Genomic DNA, 14,956 nt, shown 5'->3' with positions numbered 1-14,956 from the left:
CTCGAAACTTTACGTGTGTCATTGACTAGGCATGGCGATTAAAAGATGATCACGGAAACATCATTGGTCACATGTTGTGGCAACCACATTGGATTGAAGGAAAGTATTAAACAATTATATCTCTGAAACTGCTTACCCTATCGATGCGAAATTTTACAAATGTCATGTAACACCATTGCTGCATATCGTTTGAAAATGATGATGTCGTAGGTCACGTGATTTGGCAGCCACCTTGGATAGAAAAACAACCTTATCCGATCAACACAAAACTTCACAAATGTGATCCCCTACCCATACATATTCAGAGTGTACATTTTTGATGTCATATGTCACGTGGTTTGGCAGCCATATTAGCTTGAAAGCTGATATTTTTTAAAAATCACTTCTCTGAAACAGCTTCACCTATTTATGTGAAACCTGTCCTGTCTGGAAAAAATGGGATAGTTGAAAACAGCTGAAAGGATTGAAATCAAACTTGTTTATTTTTAGGACAATGAGCGAGGGCATCTACCCATTGTCATGCGCAGGGACTACATGGAGGCATATTGGGGACACATTGCTCTAGCTTTTTATCTGATAAGTAGCTATAACTCATCTTTGAGCCTCGATCTCCTGCTTTGAAAGACTCACTCCGGAAACTTTACTTCATCCATTCTTCCCAAGGCAGTTAGCACACCTCTCTCAACACCTGTTTGAGACGATACATTTTCCTTATGTTTCCTCTGATGCAGATCAGCGATAGTCAATATAAAGATTAGTTTTCTGTTGTTTCAGTTGTCTAGCCTGGATTCGAAGCTCGAGCCAGCTATAAACGGTGACCCTGTTGTTACCCCCGCCATTGAAGGTATATGGAGGTTATGTTTTTACCCCTGCCTGTCGGTTTGTCTGTGAAAGGATATCTCAAAAAGTTGTGGATGGATTCGGACGAAATTTGGTGGAGATATGTTGGGTATGTGACGAGGACGAAATGATTAGATTTTGGTGAAGGTCTGGATCTGGATACAATACCTTTATTTTGTCCAAGAGAATCTTCGCCATTGAGAGATGGGGCCAAAAACGATATCTAGCATGGTATCTCAAAATGTTGTGGATGACTTGTGACAAAACCTGGTGGATGAGATGGTTAGGTGACAAGAACAAACCGATTAGATTTTGGTTTTGTGATCTAGAGATATAGTGATCTTGGAAGTGATTTCACAATGCATATGATACTTGAAATTCTCTCCATCTTGACTGATTCTCTCTCCATCTTGATTCCCTGCTCTCCATCTTGTTCTCCCGCTCCCTTTATCATGTTATATGTTTTATGTGTCAGTTTGTCTTTTTGTGATCAATGTTAGCTCTTACACGAGCCTCGATCTTGAATACAAAAAAAATCAAAAAAAATATCATACAACTCATACAGTATCCCTTAAGAAAGGGCTTAGCTTGTTTGCATTTTATTAGCAAAGGACAGGACTTCTTATCCATTTGAATGGCAGGTTGACTATGAGTATCACTATATCCATAGGGATCGCTGTAAAACAAGCTTCGTGCTCTCCTGCTCCTATATCCAGATTATAATGGAATGTCGGTTTCAGGACAAGGTTACCACCATTCATAGACCCCATATGATGCAGGTCTGATTTGAGTAGCGTGGCCACGTCAGTCATGTCCTCCCTGATCATCGCAGTCTTTAGATATCATTTAGAATTATTACTCTCGCCAGGGAGTAATGCATTCACTCGTGTCCGTGTGTGTGTGTGTGTGTGTGTGTGTGTGTGTGTGTGTGTGTGTGTGTGTGTGTGTGTGTGAACAAGATATCTGGAAAAGTTCTGAACGGATTTGGATGAAAGTTGGTGGGATGATTGCCCTTGGGATAAGGAAGAATTGATTAGTTTTTGGTGAAGCTCAGGATATTATTCTGGATCCAGGAATTTTTTGAAGGATATTTTTACCATTGGAAGATAGGGCTCATTTTTTTTTAACATTATCTTCTACATATTCTATATTTAACATTGTGATATGAAAATAGTTTTCATATTTGTTGTAAATGTAGTTTAAACTCGTGGTTATGCGTTAGAGCGGTGTATTTTTTTTAGCAGCGTCGTCTTCAATGTTAGTTTTTTTTCTTCTAATAAAGACATATTCTGTCATTTTAAAACCACCAAAGTGTGTATTCAGTTTCCCCGTTTCATAAAATGTATCGTTTGATACATATAATGCTTTAAAACTGTTTTTTGTTTTGTTTTGTTTTTTACCTCAGAAGAGATATCAACATTTAGCTCAGCGAATGTCATTTGCGGTGTCAGTATTTGATGAACTTATAAAGACTTAGTTCCAGATTTGTCAATGACTGAGGTATATTAACAAACGAATAAAACAGATTTGGCAAAATTCCAACTTTTTTTTAAAAGATCGCATATTCACCCAGGGCTGTGAGAGGCTGAAGAAGAAGAAACCTCGCAAGGGCTTCCCAGACCAAATAAATAATTCTGGTTCTGGCTCTGTGATTTTCAGGTTTATTACTCACGCCAGGGAGTAACGCATTCAATCGTGTCCGTCTGTGTGTGTGTGTGTGTGTGTGTGTGTGTGTGTGTGTGTGTGTGTGTGTGTGTGTGTGTGTGTGTGTGTGTGTGTGTTCTATGTTCGTGTGTTCGTGTGTTTGTGAACAAGATATCTGGAAAAGTTCTGAACGGATTTGGATGAAAGTTGGTGGGATGATTGCCCTTGGGATAAGGAAGAATTGATTAGTTTTTGGTGAAGATCAGGATATTATTCCGGATCCAGGAATTTTTTTTGGAAATTTTTTTGGGAAAGATTTTTTCTGTTTTACTGCATTAAAGCTTTTATTCTTATTCTTAAATGATGTTTTTCTCCTCTAATTCCGAGATATATCAAAATATATTCTCTGACATTTAGGGCCTACTTTCTTTTTCATTTATTGTTTTGGGGAGAGGGGATGTTAAACAAAACGTATTATTCCAACTAAACCCACGGCGGGAGTATGCGCTCTACTGAGTGGCGTTCTAGTTGATGTTGCTTTTCTGTTTGTCCATTAGGACTTGTCCGGGACAGAAACCATGCTCTTTGACACACCTGATGCGATTTAACGAACCACATCTCATGGAGGAACTGTAAACACCTGACTTAAAGTATTTACCCCCTAAGAACCCTTCGACCCCTAATACTATATATACCCCATTATACATTCTGTCTGGGGGCCTTCTGCAGTAACACTTGAGGGTCACCAGCCATAATCAAAAGCCCTCAGTACTAAGCGAAGACGGTGCAAAATCGAATTGTTTCATTGTTTTCTCTTTTTTCGGTTTCTGCTCATCTTGGTTGGTAGCATAGCAAAAAGTCCCACATGGCATAAAAAGTCCCACGTGGCATAAAAAGTCCCACATGGCATAAAAAGTCCCACGTGGCATAAAACGTCCCACGTGGCATAAAAAGTCCCACGCGGCATAAAAAGTCCCACATGGCATAAAAAGTCCCACTTGGCAAAGAGAAAAGTACCACGTGGGAAAAATAAAATGATGCCCATGACAAGAATTTCAGTCAAATGGAATATTTTTGTGATTTCATTATTGCCAAACCTCAGGCATTTTAAAAAAGAGATCACATTGAAACTTACACCGTTTATTTGCACGTACTGTATGTGTGCAAACAATCTGGTCAAAATTGATCACAGGTCAAAATTGATCAAAGGTCAAAAATTATCAAAATTTATCAAAGGTCAAATTCAATGCTATCCAAAACATGTAAAACATCTATTGGGCAGCAATTAGAAAATGCATCAACCAAATTTGTTATGCACAACATTCCATCATGTAAAACACTTGGTAGGTCCAAATTTCCAAATTACCAAATTGCCGTTTCCATGGCAACTATTGTTTATTTGGATTTTGCAAGTATCGTGCTATACACGACATCCTTCATTTTTTGTTTATCTGTCTGTTTGTTTGTCTGTGAGCAAGATATGTCAAAAAGTTGTGGACGGATCGGATTAGACTTGGTAGACAGGTTAGTGTATCACAAGGAAGAATTGTTTAGATTTTGGGGAACATACAGATACAGATACCCTGGTGTTGGGCCCTGGTGTTGGGCTAGCGGCTAGGTTGCCGGCTTAGGATCCTAGGATCCTGGGTTCGAATCCCGGTCAATCGCTGAATTAACGCCAGGGGGGTTGACTCAGCCTGTCATTCCTTCCGAGGTCGGCTAATTGAGTACCAGCTCACTGGTAATTCCCTGTTTGTCGTTAAAGGCAGCAAAAAGGGTTGGCGTCAGGAAGGGCATCCGGCCGTAAAACATTGCTTCAAAAAGGGGACGAAAAACAACAACAACCACAGTTCCCGAAAAAGGCCAACCCCCGCTTTGCGGGGGAAAATGGCCTCTAAAGGTGGTTTTGTTTTTTATCCAGATACAGATACCACCATTTTAAAGTCATTTTACACCAATGAGTGATAGGGCCAAAAATGATATTGTCGTGTCCCCGGAGATTAAGACCCCAAGAGGACGAATGGCTGAAACGAGCTTTAACTCCGAGGCGTACACCCAACTTGGCGGTAGTGACATGCGCAGGAAGGTTCGAAATCTTTTCTGATCGGTAACACAGGCAGGGGTTAATCCAAACCCACAAACACAAAGATGGGACAGCAAAATCCACAATACAAGGAAAGTAAAATTCGACAAATAATGATTTAATGAAAATAAATGCAGATAACAATGAAAGGTGAGGTAAAAACTAAAATTCCTAATTGAGACATCTCTAGTCAGACTCGTATACAAACACGGAGAAAACGAAAGTAAAAGAAAATAAATGATGCTGTGGTAATCGGCCGGCACTCAGCTTTGCATCCTCAAATGGCCGGTAAGGCTTGCCAGTCGCTCGTCGCCTCCAAACCACCGCGCGGGAAATGCACAAAATGGCGATGAGTGCACTCTTCGACGTCCAGAGGAAACACGACGCAGACACAGTCCACGGCCGACGTCGATCCTGTGCCTTGTAGTTCCAACTGTTCCAAAACGCTGTTTCTCTCCAGCCCTTTTCCAAGAGCGCACACGAACCAAAGGCCACACATAGTCCATGAGCCAGATAAAATTTGACTACCAAAAAAGAGGGCAAATCGCCACTATATTTTTCAGTTAGCCTTACATATTGCCTGTATGAAAAAATGTGATGGACATTTGAATTCGGTAGCTAAACCCATTTTGGCGGCCATTTTGGAAAATGGCCGCCATTTTCATATTTAATCAATTATCATATCTCATAAATTTGGTCGTAACTTTTAATCGGCTGGTCTGAAGCACATGCACCTTACATAAGATATGTTCAGTATGTCATTTGGCATATTTCAAAGTAAACTAGAGTCTCGCGGAGAGTCTCGCGAGATCTCGGAGACGGTGGGAGGGATTTTCAAAGCTCCACACGGTCTCCACGTTTTTCGAAGTTAAGTCTGTTCACAATTGTATTTTGTCGAAACTGTATTTATCCTTCGGTGTGTGAAGTTATTGTGTGCAACTTTGGTTGTTTCTTGGTGTTTATCTTTCATAAATTGATCGTCTGTTTGCCGTGTCGCGAGCAAGGCCTTTGCCGCGTCGCGAACGATTTGAAATCGAAGTTAAGTGATTGTTCCCATTTGTATTTTCGTTAAAACTGTATTTATTTATGGTGTTGTACGTATATTGTGTCCCGACGAAGATTTTTCGGTGCAAATCTTTCATACCTGTATTGAAAATCGTGTTAATTCGTGTCGTGTCTTGAGGCCTTGTACACTGTACAACCTTGAGGCTTTGTTTTTCTCTCAGCGGTCCGTCGTTTGTGATCCAATAACTTTCGTTCTCTGTATTCCCAGTCTTTTCACCCATAGCCTACTTCCTTGTGTAAATCTCAACTAAAAAAAAAACTAAAAAAAAAACATTTCCTTCTCTGTTCTCATTCGTTTATTCATTCTTATTCGTTCGTTCGTTCTTCGACCACGTGTTTCTCCCCCATTTCCCCAGATAGTTTTCACTGTTATTAGCCTTCAATGTTTACACTTTCCCCTCAAGTTATGTATTCCGTCATATTTTATAACACCTTTTTCTTCTTCTTCTTTAAAAGGTTGCTTTCGACTTGCTTACCAAATCAATTCATCCCCAAAAAAATATCCATCTCCTATAGTGCCTTTTTTCTACATTCCCTAAACTCTCCTGCACTCCATCCTCCATCCAGCGTCCTTAAACGTATTTTTAACTCGAAGGTCACAAGAAACTCATTTTGCAATAAATGTTCGTTTCCCATAAATCGTACACTTTCTAAAATCCAATCACACCCCTCCCCTCCAAATCTTCCCCATAACCCCTCCCCTCCAAATCTTCCCCATCACCCCTCCCCTCCAAATCTTCCCCATCACCCATCCCTTTCAAATCTCCCCCCTTGCCCCCTCCCTCCTAAACTACCCCCTCACCCCTCCCCGCCAAGACGCCCCCTCGCCCCTCCCCTCCTAGACTCCTCCCTCACCCCTCCCTTCCAAATCTCCCCCATATCCCATCCCTTTCAAATCCCTCCCCTTGTCCCTTCCCTCCCAAACTCCCCCCTCACCCCTCCTCTTCAAATCTCCCCACCCTCATTGCTTCTCAATTTCCCCCCTCTCACTCCCCCTCCTCAAAGCGTCCTCCCCGCTTCTTCCCCCTTCCAACTCTCACCTCCATCTCCCCCAACCTTCTGCCTCGCTCTTCCCCCTCCTCAAATAACACCTCATTGTGCCTCACCCAATCACCATCAAACCTTTTGTCCGCCCCATCCTGCCCTTTCTCCGAGCTATTCTGAAATCTCTGACACACCTTCAACAGCTCTCCCTACCTCTTCCACCTCTTCCACATCTTACCCTACCCCTCCTCCCCCCTGTTCTGTATCTGATGCTCCCCCTTCCTCTTCATTAACGGTATGGACCTCAAACATCCGGGGCCTTCGTTCAAACTTAACTGATCTCTCCATACAGGTTGCTTCTGTCAAACCAGACATGATCTGCTTAACAGAAACTTTCCTCCTTTATGATGTCTCTGATTCCTTAGTATCTCTCCCGGGCTACTCCCTCCTCCGGTATGATAGACCTGAGCCTCGTCCTGGAGGTGGGGTTGCTATCTTTATCAAAAACTCTCTTCCTCACTCGCCCTGCACTGCACTCTCTCCACCTCACCCCTAGGAATACCTCTGGCTACGGCTTCCCCTTCGCTCCCACCTCTTGTTCATATGTGTGTTGTACCGTCCACCAAACAGTGATGACTCCATCTACATCTCGCTGTCTGATAATATGGACCAACTTCTATCTACTCATCCCAACTCTCTCTTCCTCATATGTGGTGATTTCAACTGTCATCATGCCATTTGGCTGGGTGTGGGTACCTCTCTCACCAGCCATGGCTCCTCAGCAAAGGACTTCTGCGACTCACTGGGGCTGACACAATCTGTCAATTTCCCGACCCGGATCTCAGTCAACGAAACATCTTCTCTTCTGGACTTGGTTATGACTAACTTCCCTGAAAATGTCTGCTGCTCTTCTTCTGCTCCAATCAGATCATCTGATCATGTCCTTGTTAAAGTGGACATCTCTCTGACCATCCTCAGGGAGCCTGCTCAGCATCGACGAGTCTGGCATTTCACTCAGGCCAACTGGCACGGTCTTCAAGCAGCCATCAATCATCTGGACTGGTCTCCCATCTCTACCACCTCTGACATCAACTCATCCTGGGAATTCTTCCAAAGTAAATTGCTCTCTCTCATGCACAGATTTATCCCATCTCGTCTTCAGTTGTCATACCCTTCCTCCCGTCCATGGTACACGGAATCTTGTAGTGAGGCTGTTGCCCAGAAACAACTTGCCTTCGTCTCCTGGAAAGCAAATCCAACGGAAGGAAATCTCATTTCCTTTCACAAAGCCCAAAACAAGTGTGTGTCCACCCTCAGGAGAGCTAGGAAACAATATCTCCATCCGTTCTCAAGACCGAACTCTCTTATCTGTCTCCCCCTTCCAAATCCTGGTGGCGTCTGGTCAAATCCGTTTCTGGTGTTTGTTCCCCCTCCATCCCCTCCCTTACCTCAAACGGCTACACAGCTGACTCCGCACGTGAAAAAGCTGAATGCCTCAACTCTGTGTTTGCCTCTAAATCTTGTGTCCCAAACTCATCCCTCTCTGTACCCACCATACCCAGTCGTACCCTGCTGCTCCTGGACTCCGTGTCCTTTCCTCCTGACAAGGTGGAAAAGTTTCTGTCAACCCTCGACTCTGATTCTGCAACTGGACCCGACGGCATCAGCCCACGGGTCCTAAAATCCTGCTCTGCCGCTCTATCTCACCCTCTCTCTGTTCTCTTCACCCTCTCTTTTGCTCAAGGTCAACTGCCATCTGCTTGGAAATCAGCCAACATCACCGCTATGCACAAAAAGGTGCAAAAACAGATCCTAGCAACTACAGACCAATCAGCCTTCTCCCAATTATCAGCAAAGTCATGGAATCCATCATTGCTTCGGATATGAAATCTTTCCTCTTCTCCAATGGCTTGATCTCTGATCATCAATTTGGTTTCAGACCAGGTCACTCTACTCTGGATATGCTGCTTCTGCTGTCTCAACAATGGATGGAGGTCCTCAATGCCAAACAGGAAATTAGAGCTGTCTCCCTCGACATATCACGTGCCTTCGACACGGTCTGGCACCCCGCTCTGCTCACCAAACTCTCCTCCTTTGGTATCCCTGGAAATCTCCACGCATGGCTGGCGGACTTCCTCTCTAGTCGTCGTCAACGTGTGGCCCTGAATGGGTTTCTCTCATCTCCTCTTCCTGTTCAGGCTGGAGTTCCCCAAGGCAGTGTTCTGGGCCCCGTGCTTTTTCTGGTCTTCATCAATGATCTCTCTGACTCTCTTGAAAATCCTCTCTATCTCTTTGCTGATGACTCCACTCTCTGCCGCTCCATTCCTCTTCCCTCAGATCGGCAGTCTGCAGCCTCCTCACTCTCTGAAGACTTGGACAAAATCACAGACTGGTCAAACAAGTGGAACATGTCTTTCAATCCTGACAAATCTCACACTCTTACTATGTCTCTCCGAAAAGATCGACTGGACAACCCTCCCATCTACTTTCTCAACAATCCTCTCCAAGAAGTTCTGTCGCTCAAGCTTTTGGGTCTCACTATCTGCCATGATCTTTCTTGGGAAAACCACATTTCCAAGCTGGCCTCCAAAGCCAGTCGCCGACTGGGCATCCTCTGTCGTGCGAAGTCCTTCCTCGGCACACCTGAGCTCCTCACCACATACAAGGCTTTCCACCCGCAGCTCAATGGAATACTGTTCTCCCCTATGGGCCGGTGCTCCTGCCTCACACCTAGCTCGGCTTCACGCTGTTGAAACCAAAGCTTTCAGAATTATTGGAATCTCCCACGATGAAGCTATCTCTGAGGGCCTTTCACTCACTCACCACAGGCAGGTAGGTGGTCTTTCTGTCTTCTACCGACTCCTCTCTGGCCTTGCACCCCCAGCTCTCTCTGTGCTCTGTCCCCCAAATATTGCTACAGGTCGCACATGATCTGCCAGCAACCCTCTGATGGTTAAACTGCCGAAATCTCGGCTCTCTGCTCACCTTCACTCTTTCATTCCTCTTTTCTCCCGCCTCTGGAACAAACTCCCTCACTCCCTTCAATCCCACTCCTCCCTCCAGGTCTTTAAAACAGCTGTTCACCACCATCTCTTATCTTCCCCCATCCAAAACCTTGATCTTTTCTACCCCCGCTAATTCACCCCAGATCCAACTTGTTTGAAATTCCAACTTCTTTCCTGGAAGTCCTGGCAGTGTCCATATGTTTTATACCTCTCCCACCGCCCCCTTCCCTTGCCCCCCCCCCCCCAAATCCCTCGCCCTCTCTCAGATCTCTCAATGTCTCCATGTCTCTCGGTCCCTGCTCTCAAATGTTGTGTTTGTGTCCTTCCCCCTCTCTCCCCATCTTGTCTACCGCTCCCGATGTTATATGTTTTATTTGTCGGTTTGTCTTTCTGTGTGATTAATGTTCGCTCTTTCACGAGCCTCGATCTTGTATACAAAACAAAAAAAAAAAACAAAAAAAAAACTAAAAGGAAATTTGTTCACTCCCTGTCGAGATAATTGGGAAAATATGTAAAAAATGTGTAATTTTCACGCAAAAATGCTCAACTTGCCCAGCTTGGGGAAGGTTGAATATTTTTCATTGCTGGCTGTCATTAATTATTTAATTAATAGGCTGTGCGCTTGTGGAGAGTTTACCTGTGCCAGTGCATTTTGAGGGTAATTTACACCCAAAAAACATTCTTCAAATCCGTAAAAACGGAATGAAGAATAAAATCTATAAGTTGTGTGTTATATATAGGGACATTTGCAAACAGAAATGTTAACGTAGAGCCATTTTATGTTACTTCAGGTGAAGAATGATATACGTTTGATTGCAGTCATTTCATATACATGATATAATAATCCACTTACCGGTGATGGTGTCTGTTCGTACTCTGGTCAGGCTTGTATCGTCTGACTTCTGGGAGTTGTATGCCCCCGGTTGCTCGTCGTACTACCCTTGTTGTTTCACCGCTGACATCATCAGATGGTTGCCAACTGTCACTGGACGTTTCGACCCATTTGTCTTTATGCGGCTTCTAATGGGGATCTTCGCGACGATACCATAACCAGCATGACGCCCTCCCTGCTTGCTCTCCTAGTCTGCGTGCAACTGTCCTCCTCTGCCTTCCTCGAATACCTAGCATTTGGCACATCCTCTAAAATGACTGCGCAGGGAATCCGTGACAGTCCACCTCCACAGGGAATAGTCATGTCTTCCAGCCCCTCTGTTGACACATCTCCATCAGCTCGGCGTACTTGGCACTGTTCCTCTCATAGGCCTCCTCGCAGCCTTCTTCCCATGGGACTGCTAACTATCACGATGATGATCTTTCACTGAGTTGACCAGATAACAACATCTGGCCGAAGGGTTGTATGCACAATATCTGGAAAGGCTAGCTTCTGGTGCAAGTCCACCTGCATCTCCCACGTAGACCCATCTAGAAGGCACGCCTTTGATTGATGAATATGTGTAGGCCTCTGATGTTCTTGCAGACTTTATATGTAAACAATATGTGTTCAGTCATCATCGCTATCCGACGAAACGTTTTCAACCTGTAGAAATTCTTCTTCTTCGTCATTCACCATGTTGGAGCATGTCAACAGCTTGCAGGCTTCTGTACATTTGAGTGCATTGATAATACATGTGCAGTCAGATGGCCGGCAAGATCGAGCACACTTGCAAGACAGGAGACTTATCACGACCTCTGGAGCTGGGGAACCTGTCATCCACTTTATAACTGGAATGCCGTGGACTTGATGTCCATCCATGACCTGCGATAGGATTGAGAATGTCTGGGGAGTTAATCAAACTACGTCTCCAGATAGCAGCCTGGTAGTTTGCTCGAAGTGTGTGTTGTCGAAGTGTGTCCTCACATGGGGGAAGCTGTCCGGACTCGATTTCCCCTCTTCTGCTACGGAACATTTGGTATCGTAGCTCGTTTACTTCACTTATTTTAGTGTTGCGGCAGTAAAGTTGGCATGTGAAATCTTGAATGACATTGAATAACTCGTTTGAGATGTCCCAGTAGTTCCCAAGTGACGCAAAGGCTTCTCTGAACTTCTCATCGCGTAGGAGAATTTTCAACGCCTTCAACTTTCCTTGCCCAGCAAGTGAGCTGACATTATCACATCCAGTCCATGGATGAAGTCCCAATAAGGCAGTACAAACATCTCGTCCCAGTGCTGCAGCCAGTTTGGTGATGTCGACAAGCCTGACTGATGATTTGTTTCCACGTCTTATGAAGAGTTTGCTGTTGATATCTCTACTCAGTGCGAGGCAAATGATGAAGACATCAGTGTCTTCGGTGACACAGATCAGGGATGAATAGCTGTCTGCGGCATGTTTGGCATGCAGCAATAGGCGTGTATCAGCCTCTTCTTGGCTTGAGTTGAGATCTTCAACTTCTTGCCAACTGTCGTGGGTAAGCTTCAGGCAGAGATCACCCCACGTCACAAACATAACTCGGTTTCCAACCTTCTCTCTCTTCTGTTGGTCTTTCCAGTTTTCAGCTAGGAAAGAAGTGAGCTGGTTTTTGCTCTCGGTACATGACAACAGCCGCCTCCAATCTTGTATCTTGTGGCCTGGCATTATCTTGATGAAGGCAACCCCATCTTCTGAACCACGATTAGTGTGCTTAGCGGCTTTGATTGATTGATCTTGGTAGATATCGAATACCACATCGATCCTCTCACTTCCCTCGCTGGCATGGATCATTTGTGCAAATACATGATCAGAGTTCATTGAATGTGCGATTCTCACCATGAAGTTTCTGATTGAGTCCCATTGCATCGATGAGGGTAGCAGATGGGTGAGGGACTTCCTCCACTGGTGATACTTTGGTCTCTAGGTGTTTTGACAAAACAGCTTTATTCGTCTTTTTCATAGTGCCATCCATGTTTGCTAGCGCCCAGGGTAATGGGCCAAGAGGATGACATAGGACATCACGCATCTCCAGTTTTCGGTTTTGGGCAATGAGAACCATGTTCGCGAACAACCGTCGGTCAGCTTTCAAGACTGTTTCTTTAGTTGGACCTTTAGCAGTTTTATTTTTCATGTCACTGAATGTTTTCAACTTGAGCTCCTTGATCGTGTCATGGAAGCCCTCTCCCTTTTGAAGCCGTTGCTCCTGGAATACTGTGTAAGCTTCTTCTCCCTATTTGCGTGCCGTCAGCAGGCTACTGGAGACCTCAGGTGTAGCAACTGCCCCAGTAGATATACTAACAAGGTCTGATGGATCTCTGCCAAAGGGATTCGTCCAGTTGTTATCCATGAGATCAACCAAACTAGCAACATCAGACTCGTCTCTCTTTATTCGTGCCTTCCCAAGGTCTGCATGACTGACTTTCCCAGGACTTTGCGACGAAATATGATACCGGAGTTCCCTCAACGCTGATGCTCAATGCTCTGCCGTGAGATAGTAACGTGCAACAGTACCTGGTTTTAGGCTGAATCCACGTGTGCCGCCCGCAGTCTGGGTATCTTTATTTACCGTTTCCTCAGTTGTCTGATCCACAGCAATCTTGGCGAATGGATTGGTATTCCTCAACTGAACGGAAAATCCACCGTTCTGGAAGTGAGCATGCAACTGTGGACATGTTTCGTGTAACCTTGACATTTGAGCATAATATACAGGCAGATATCGCGAGTAATTGGTTTTGTCCATGGCGAAGCACCAAGGAAGCATGTCTCTTATGCATGATAAATGGAGCCACCAGTCACCCTCTCTGTCAGCGCGGAGTAATCCAAGAAGAATTTCGATCATCTCTCTGTAGGTCATCCAAAATGCTGCTAGTGGACCTCTGTCGTGTCGCAACACATCTAGGTAAGTTTCAAACAGGTCGAGAATCTTTCTGCATGATTCGCTTGTCAAAGCAGCAACATGTGTCGCATGACTGATATTCTCACGAAGTTCATACACTAAGCAAATAGTATCATTCAGCATCGGGAGATATTCAGCATGATTGCGTTCGAGCCAATCTTCAAATCCTACCCACGCTAACCTCATCAAAGCTTCATATGCCAATTTGTGGAGACGGACAGCTCGGTTGTACTGTTTTCCCTCAAGGACTTTAGCGATGGATCCTTCAGCAATGACTCCTGACTCAACCACCAGGTCACGAAGCCCAGCTTCTCCAAACATCTTGCCGACTGTAGACATCAAGTTAGAAATGGTATGGAAGTTCCCCATCATCAGCACGATACTTTCAAACCTCTCTGGATACCTCCATGCAATTTCGGTTGCTTTCGCAAACAATGCCTGATCAAAGACCACTGCGATTTTTTCAAGATGTAAGGATGACTTGATAGAGATGGATTGCTGCAAAACTTCCTGTACGGTTGATGCTTCTATTGCCTTGTCACTGCACTTGTCGTGATGATTCTCTTGGGTTTGAGGTATTGTCTTCTTTTGTGGATGTTTCCTGTTTTGACAAACTGACCAATGATTTTTTGTGGGTGAACTGTGCTCTGCATTGTCTATGGTAATGCAGTGTGGGTATACCAGTTGAATCATGTTTCAAATTAAGAATTGGTTCAAATTGCCTTACCCTTGCGGCTGCCTGCAATACGATACGACCCATGATTGTTCATCTTGTGGTGATGATAGTTCATGCAGTGGTGACGCTTTCGTGCATATAATGCATGTTTGGAGAGACAATTTCCTTTTTTCCGCTTTCAATTCTGCTTCAGCCATGGTTTGTCTTGTTGGCTTGGGATTCACTCAATACCTGAGAATACACAAACAACACATCTATTATATTTTGCTGGTTTGATAGATGCATTTATATTTAAATATATAGATATAGTCCTTGTGCCCACCGTCGAATTTTGAAATTTGTTTACCAAAAACGAGGGCACGTCGCCACTATATTTTTCAGCTAGTCTTACATGTTGCTTGTATATGAAAAAATGTAATATCTATCTATAATTCCAGTAATCTCTGTCTGTACGTTTGTTTGTCTGTGACCGCTGTTTCTCGACAACCACGGGTCCGATATACTTTTAACTTGCCAGGTATATTGCTGGGGACCCGAGGATGTGCCTTTTCAAGGTTTCATATTAATCGGACAATTACTTACCGAGCTATGTCCAAAAAACGATTCAACCAATCAGAGAGCAGCGAACGATCGCGTGTGCCGGCGTTGCGAATGGACCAAACCATTCCATGTAAATAGAGGGGGGGGTTCTGTGGTCGTTGCGAATGGACGAAACCATTTCATGTAAATAGAGGGGGGGGATTGTCACTGTACTCGCAAGCCGTTCGCCGTTCGCTTTGGCGTTGCGAATGGACCAAACCATTTCATGTAAATAGAGGGGGGGGGATATAATTTTAGATAGATATATAGTACGGG

This window comes from Myxine glutinosa, chromosome 4, assembly GCF_964187855.1.
Source record: "Myxine glutinosa chromosome 4, kmMyxGlut1.1, whole genome shotgun sequence".
In the NCBI taxonomy this organism is placed as follows: Eukaryota; Metazoa; Chordata; class Myxini; order Myxiniformes; family Myxinidae; genus Myxine; species Myxine glutinosa.
Note: the sequence above shows the minus strand (reverse complement) of the source record.